This window comes from Dermacentor silvarum, unplaced genomic scaffold (assembly GCF_013339745.2).
Source record: "Dermacentor silvarum isolate Dsil-2018 unplaced genomic scaffold, BIME_Dsil_1.4 Seq1013, whole genome shotgun sequence".
In the NCBI taxonomy this organism is placed as follows: Eukaryota; Metazoa; Arthropoda; class Arachnida; order Ixodida; family Ixodidae; genus Dermacentor; species Dermacentor silvarum.
The window spans coordinates 21,511-28,680 of NW_023605448.1; positions in this window are offsets into that span (position 1 = coordinate 21,511).

A 7,170-nucleotide genomic window follows, 5' to 3' on the forward strand; every position below is an offset into this window, starting at 1 on the left:
GGGTCTACCCTTCTCTGAATCCGTGCTATTGTCGATCATGCGCGAATGGACCCACACATACCTGTCGACGGATCAATGCATTCCTTGTTTGTCCAATTCTCTATTACAAATCCTTTCCTCCAGAAACTTCAGAGGAGAGACCTTGGGCTTGCTAATCTTCGGTAGATTGTGACCTTTGCTTTAATCCAAGAAACAGTACCATTGAAAGCTTTGGCGTCACAACAATGTCACAGAAAAAATCGTGGGTCCTGCAGGGCATTAGTTCGCCTGGATGAACCCATGAATCGGAAATACCGATCCTGTTGGGGACAAAGCTGCGAAATGTCCGCTTGGTGTAGTGCATGCAACGGGTTTCTTTTAACTGTAAACAACAATCGGTAGGATTTAACGTCATAAAATTAGTGCATAGTGGGTTTTGAGGGGCGCCTTAGAGGTAGGCTCCGTTTTACTGCGCGCCGCCCGAGGCACCGCGCACGCCCACCGGGCTGCAAGACTCCGGGGGGAGGGCAGGGAGGGGGGAGTAGGGTGCCTCGATGTCCTCCTCGCCCGCCGCTCCGTACAGGGTGGAGACATTCTTTGACGGCGCCAGAACCGGTTCGTTCTAGCCGCCGCCGCCATGTTCATGCCCGCCGCGCACGCTGCCCGGTACAGGTGGTAGGACATCGCTGCGACGAGTTCGCTGGGTGTCGTCGGTACAAAATGCCTGGTCTAAGATCTACGAAAGACCTGTGGCAATTGACACCTCCTGACAGCTGACATAATAAAAACCTGCATGGCGACTGAAACGTCATGACAGAAATCACGTGTCTACTCGTCACTTATTGACCTCTTTTCTTTAGCACCGGCATTTTTTTATGTAATAGGAATTTCCAGGGCTGCATAAGAACATGCTGACAAGCAACACAGAAGAAGAAGTAGTTTAATGATTTGAAAATGTAGAGAGGTCGGCCGGAAAATGGAACATCTGGCCTGCTACTCTACGTAAAGGAAGGGGAAGAGGGAAAGAAAGAGGGTCACATTGGGCGATGACAATGGGAGGAAAGAGGTGAAAGGATACATTGCATAAATTTTATCACAATCGTGAGTCCAGGCCCGTGTCGCCTAAGAAACGTGAAATAGCACGCATTGTCTCTATCGTCTGCCAAGTCTGTGGCCATGCGCCCAGCAAGAGGTCTTCCGACAGTGGTCCATTGTATAAATGCCTCAAGGTAGCTGTCAGTGTCAGTCTTGCGCGCGCATACTCAGGGCACACCACGAGCACATGATGTATAGTCTCTATAACACCACACACTGAACAGTCCGGGGAGTCTGTCCGTCCAATGATGTGCAAGTATTTGCGCGTGAAAGCGACGCCTAATCGCAGTCTGTGTATTAGGCATGTATGAGGGCGTAGAATTCCACGCAGAACAGGAAATTGCATATCGGGATCCAGCCTTTTAAGGCGGACGTGACGATCGTCTAGCTGTGTCGTCGCACTCATTAATTTTGACAGGAGGCATGTGATGTCCGGTCTAGAGAACGGCACTACAGTTCGTAGGCCATTGCTGAGGGCGCCCTTTGCTTCAGCATCGGCCATCTCATTATCATTGAGCCCACAGTGTCCCGGGATCCATTGGAACACTATGCGGTGGTGTTTTTCTTGAGCGCATGAAAGTAGCTCGGTAATCTGTAGTGCCAGAACTTGATATGCGGTGTGGCGCAGGTAGCATCCCAAAATTTGCAGCGCGGGTTTTGAGTCCGTGAAATGCACCATTCTTGAGGTCTTTCCCCGCAGATGTGGCGAATCGCTTCCCGAATAGCCACAAGCTCTGCAGCGGTTGATGTTCAATTGTGATCTATAATGAAGCCTCGAGTCATCTGCTGGGCTGGTATCACCACAGGTGCTGTCGATGCATTTGGTGACGCGGACCCGTCTGTGTAAACATGAACATAGGTCTGGTATTCTGACCAGGTGTATGCCAGAGCAAGTTGTTGTAGTCCGCTAACGGGAACTAATGATTTCTTTAGTATGCCGGGGACATGCACGCATACCGAAGGTTGAACCATCACCCACGGTGGTTGGACGGGGTGATATGGAAGGGCATAGCCTGTTGTTACGTGGGGTAGATGCCAGCGGAGTGCACTTGTGAAATTGCTGTCCGTCCGCAACACAACAACAACACAGCAACACAGGTTCACCGCGTAACTGCCCGAATAACAGCAATGCTGGCAACGTAGCAATTTTTGCATTCCTCTACGAACGCTTGTGTTAAAAGCATTATTTCCCACTCTGAAACAAAGTCAGCGATTGCCGCGCAACCTAATTTCTGTATTTACAGCTCGTAAACAAAACACGCCACGCTGATGAGCGGTTGCAACGCGTTTTACGAGGGTATTTCCAGACGACAGCATTAAAGCGCCACTAAACAGAAACTGGAAGTTCAGCTGGAATAAAAGAGGGGTCTTACGGAATGCGCACAGTTTTTGTTCGGTGCAAAACGATGTCTTATTAGTGGAGAAATTCATAATCGAAGTCCAAATATCTCTTCCTCAATTTCTGTCGTCCCTGATTCGGTATTGTAGGATCCTTCAGTTTTTTGCTGTTTACTCGCTTATTAAAGCTCTGTTCGCAGTAAGAATGACACGACTGTAATCGTAACAGGACTGCAATCCACCAGTATACAGCTCAACTTCCGGTTTCTCGTAAGTGTCCCTTCAAATAACGTGACGAAGATTATTTAGCTGTTCTGTTAAATCGGATTCCATAAAATATATTGCTACTTTACTGTCATGACGCGTTAGTGCCTGTTTGAAGTGCTGTCGTCGACAAAAACAGCGCATTGCTTCCGTCAAACCGTTCATCACACGCGCGCCTACAACGCGCCGCTCGCAGCGGGCAAGAACATGGCGGACGCCGTAGCAGACGACGCAGTTGTCTCCACCCACCGTGTCTCCACCCTGTACGGAGCGGCGGGCGAGGAGGACATCGAGGCACCCTAATCATATGGTTTGCATGCTTGCCGACGTTACAAATGTGGCTGTATGGCCGAGTGGTTACGGCGCTCGCCTCGGGATTATGTGTACGCGGGTTCGAATTCTGCCTTGGCTCGTTCTTCTTCTTTTTCTTTTTTTTTAGTTTAATATCACGCTTTTCCTTTTGTTTTCCTCTCTGTTTGCCAGCGGGGTCGTTTGAACCCCGGCGCCGCGGCCGAAGCCGTGGTGCCGGGCGCCGACGCGAAGCGGCGGTCGTTGGGGTGTTGCGGAGCGCAGCGTAGCAACACTCCAAATAAAAAAATACTGCTCCAGTCAGGTAGACTGCTCCCTCCCTGATAGTGAGATTATATTTGGATCATCAAAACAGTGATGCGTTTATTTAGGAATACCACCGATCCCCTAACAGCAGGCTAGTCACCCCCAACCCAGCGTGTTCTCCGTCAACGCCTCCTCCGTTCCAAGGCGGCGGCTAGAAACGTGGTACGCGCGAGCGGCGCAGCGCGGCGCCAGCGGTCGAGTGCTGTACGGGGGCGCAAATAGAAATTCGCCGCCCGGCCCGAAAGCTTCAACGTGGACTTTCTAGGTGCGCCACCGTCGACTTGGCTTTCGCAAGCAAGAAGTAAAGAAAAAAGCAAGCGCTTTAGGAGAGGAGGCGGCGGAGGAAAGAGTAGATGGCGGTACGTTTTAAATCCACCTAGAGAGCCTACATACGGGACTTCCGTAGCGGGCCGCGTATAGGCCGTTTCACACGCCGCGATTTTCACACAGCGACACAGCGAATTCCGTCGCTAAGCGACCGCCGCGACGTCGCGGGCTCTCCGCGACGGGATTCCAACATGTTGGAATTTCCGTCGCTGAGTCGCAGCGATCGGCGCGATGTGGGCGGAGCAACGTGACGTAGCAGCAAGCGCCGTCGAAATAGGCGCTTGCCTGTTTTACCGCGTGTTGGAAGCTCAGCGGAGCAATGTCGCGCACCAGTTTCAATGTTTTAACAGAGCGTACCCACCAGCGTCTGTGGCTCAGGAGCTTCATCAACAATTTTTTTCTCCAGCTCGCACAATTCATTTAAAAGGAGAAGCTGCATGCTATCCAGTCGGGAGCTGACGCCGCCTTCAACATACGGCACGTACCCTCACGATCGTCGCGTTGTCAACGTCTTCATTGCTACAAATTGTGCCAGGCACTTGCACACTTAACAGTAGCTTCTTCTTTTGGAGAGGCAAATACTCCTGCAGGAGAAGAGTTGTTGCGGTACGATGGAAGCCACAACACAACTAGAGTGTACAAAACAAAACCACCCACCACGCTGCACGCTTATGCGGTTTGTGCAGCATTTTCACTAGCCGCAACTGCGGACTAAGCGATCGCAGTCTCAACGCGTTTAAAGGCTGAAAAATTATGTACTATTCTATTTTCAAAAAAATAATATGAAATTGTAATATTTGACTAGTTTCCATGTTGTTTTTATTTAACGATGCAGGCATGGATACTTTGTGAGCAGGGAGCAACCTTCGGCGTCGCTGAGACGGAAATCGCGCGCTCAAAGACGCATGTGAAAGCTGCCAGCGAAAATTGCTCTGCGACGTGCGCGACAGAACGATTTTTTTCGCCCCAATCGCGCCATGTGAAACGGCCTATGTGCGCGACAGAACGATTTTTTTCGCCCCAATCGCGCCATGTGAAACGGCCTATGTGCGCGACAGAACGATTTTTTTCGCCCCAATCGCGCCATGTGAAACGGCCTATGTGCGCGACAGAACGATTTTTTTCGCCCCAATCGCGCCATGTGAAACGGCCTATGTGCGCGACAGAACGATTTTTTTCGCCCCAATCGCGCCATGTGAAACGGCCTATGTGCGCGACAGAACGATTTTTTTCGCCCCAATCGCGCCATGTGAAACGGCCTATGTGCGCGACAGAACGATTTTTTTCGCCCCAATCGCGCCATGTGAAACGGCCTATGTGCGCGACAGAACGATTTTTTTCGCCCCAATCGCGCCATGTGAAACGGCCTATGTGCGCGACAGAACGATTTTTTTCGCCCCAATCGCGCCATGTGAAACGGCCTATGTGCGCGACAGAACGATTTTTTTCGCCCCAATCGCGCCATGTGAAACGGCCTATGTGCGCGACAGAACGATTTTTTTCGCCCCAATCGCGCCATGTGAAACGGCCTATGTGCGCGACAGAACGATTTTTTTCGCCCCAATCGCGCCATGTGAAACGGCCTATGTGCGCGACAGAACGATTTTTTTCGCCCCAATCGCGCCATGTGAAACGGCCTATATAAGGCCGTTTCACATGGCGCGATTGGGGCGAAAAAAATCGTTCTGTCGCGCACGTCGCAGAGCAATTTTCGCTGGCAGCTTTCACATGCATTTTTAACTGCGCGATTTCCGTCGCAGCGTCGCTCAAGGTTGCTCCCTGCTCACAAAGTATCCATGCCTGCATCATTAAATAAAAACAACATGGAAACCAGTCAAATATTACAATTTCATATTATTCCTTTTTATATAGAATAGTACACAATTTTTCAGCCTTTAAAAGCGTGGAGACTTCGCGATCGCTTAGTCCGCAGCTATGGTGAGTGAAAGCGCTGCACAAACCGCATAAGCGTGCCGTGTGGTGGGGTGGTTTTGTTTTGTGCACTATAGTTTTGTTGTTGCGGTACGATGGAAGCCACAACTCTTCTTCTGGAGGAGTGTTTGCTTCTCCAAATGAAGAAGCTACTATTGAGTGTGCAAGCGCCTGGCACAATTTGTAGCAATGAAGACGTTGACGACGGCGACGATCATGAGGGTACGTGCCTGCCGTATGTTGAAGGCGGCGTCAGCTCCCGACCTAGATAGTATGCAGCTTCTCCTTTTAAATGAATTGTGCGAGCTCGAGAAAACACAAATTGTTCGTGAAACTCCCGAGCCACAGGCGCTGGTGGGTACGCTCTGTTAAAACATGATTGAAACTGGTGCGCGACATTGCTCCGCTGAGCTTCCAACACGCGGTAAAACAGGAAAGCGCCTATTTCGACGGCGCTTGCTGTTACGTCACGTTGCTCCGCCCACATCGCGCCGATCGCTGCGACTTTAGGGCCCAGCTGCCCTGGCAAATGATGTAGGCTCCCTAAATCCACCTCGATCGCAGCGCCGCCACAGTATTTTTCCACGTCGGGCGCCTCACGGCAAAGTTTGCGCGGCCTCAGCCGCCCATGCACTCAACCGTATTCTAGTACCCTCTGGTGCGGCCTCGCAGGCGGCTGCTTGCCGGTGCGTTTGCAGAAACTGCGAGTTTCCACGAACAGAACGTAGAAATTAATATTTCATCGCAACTGAACTACATTACTGTCCCGGCTACAATTAATCTGTGCCGGGCGAGCGCCTTGCTTAATCGAAGAGTTTTTTTTTTCTCTTTTTTTTTATGACACGCAAAATGATTGTAAGATGATTGGTGAAGCGCGACAATAACCTTATTCTAGAAAACCGTATTATTAATCTGCTGCTTGGAAATTGGATCAAACGTCGCTATTGGAGCGATCAATGCCCATCATTCATTTTATTGCCTGCTTAATTATAAAGTTTCCTGTACAAAACGCATTCTAATGAGCACAGCGGAGTGTGTGAGCAGTATTGCAATAACTGTATTGTCACGTAGTAGTGACGGTCGAGAACACAGCAGCAAAACTGTGAATAACCCGCCGTGGTTGCTCAGTGGCTATGGTGTTGGGCTGCTGAGCACGAGGTCGCGGGATCGAATCCCGGCCACGGCGGCCGCATTTCGATGGGGGCGAAATGCGAAAACACCCGTGTACTTAGATTTAGGTGCACGTTAAAGAACCCCAGGTGGTCCAAATTTCCGGAGTCCCCCACTACGGCGTGCCTCATAATCAGAACTGGTTTTGGCACGTAAAACCCATAATTTAATTTTTTTTTTAAACTGTGAATAGCAAAACTAGCTCTTCTGTGGGCGAACCTGAGCCCAGAAAAACCGGCTACACTCAAAGCACAACATAGCGGCGAACACAGTTGAAAATCTGATCATGAGGCTGGTCGAGCGCGTCGGCTTTTATACTTGATTCTTTCACTACGCATGGGTCATCGAAGGTTCTAGAGTAATCGCTGGTGCCAGCGTGTCCTTCCAGAAAGTACTACACAATTCGCGTCGCGCATACATGCAATCAGATTACGCAAGCTTCGGTGACAA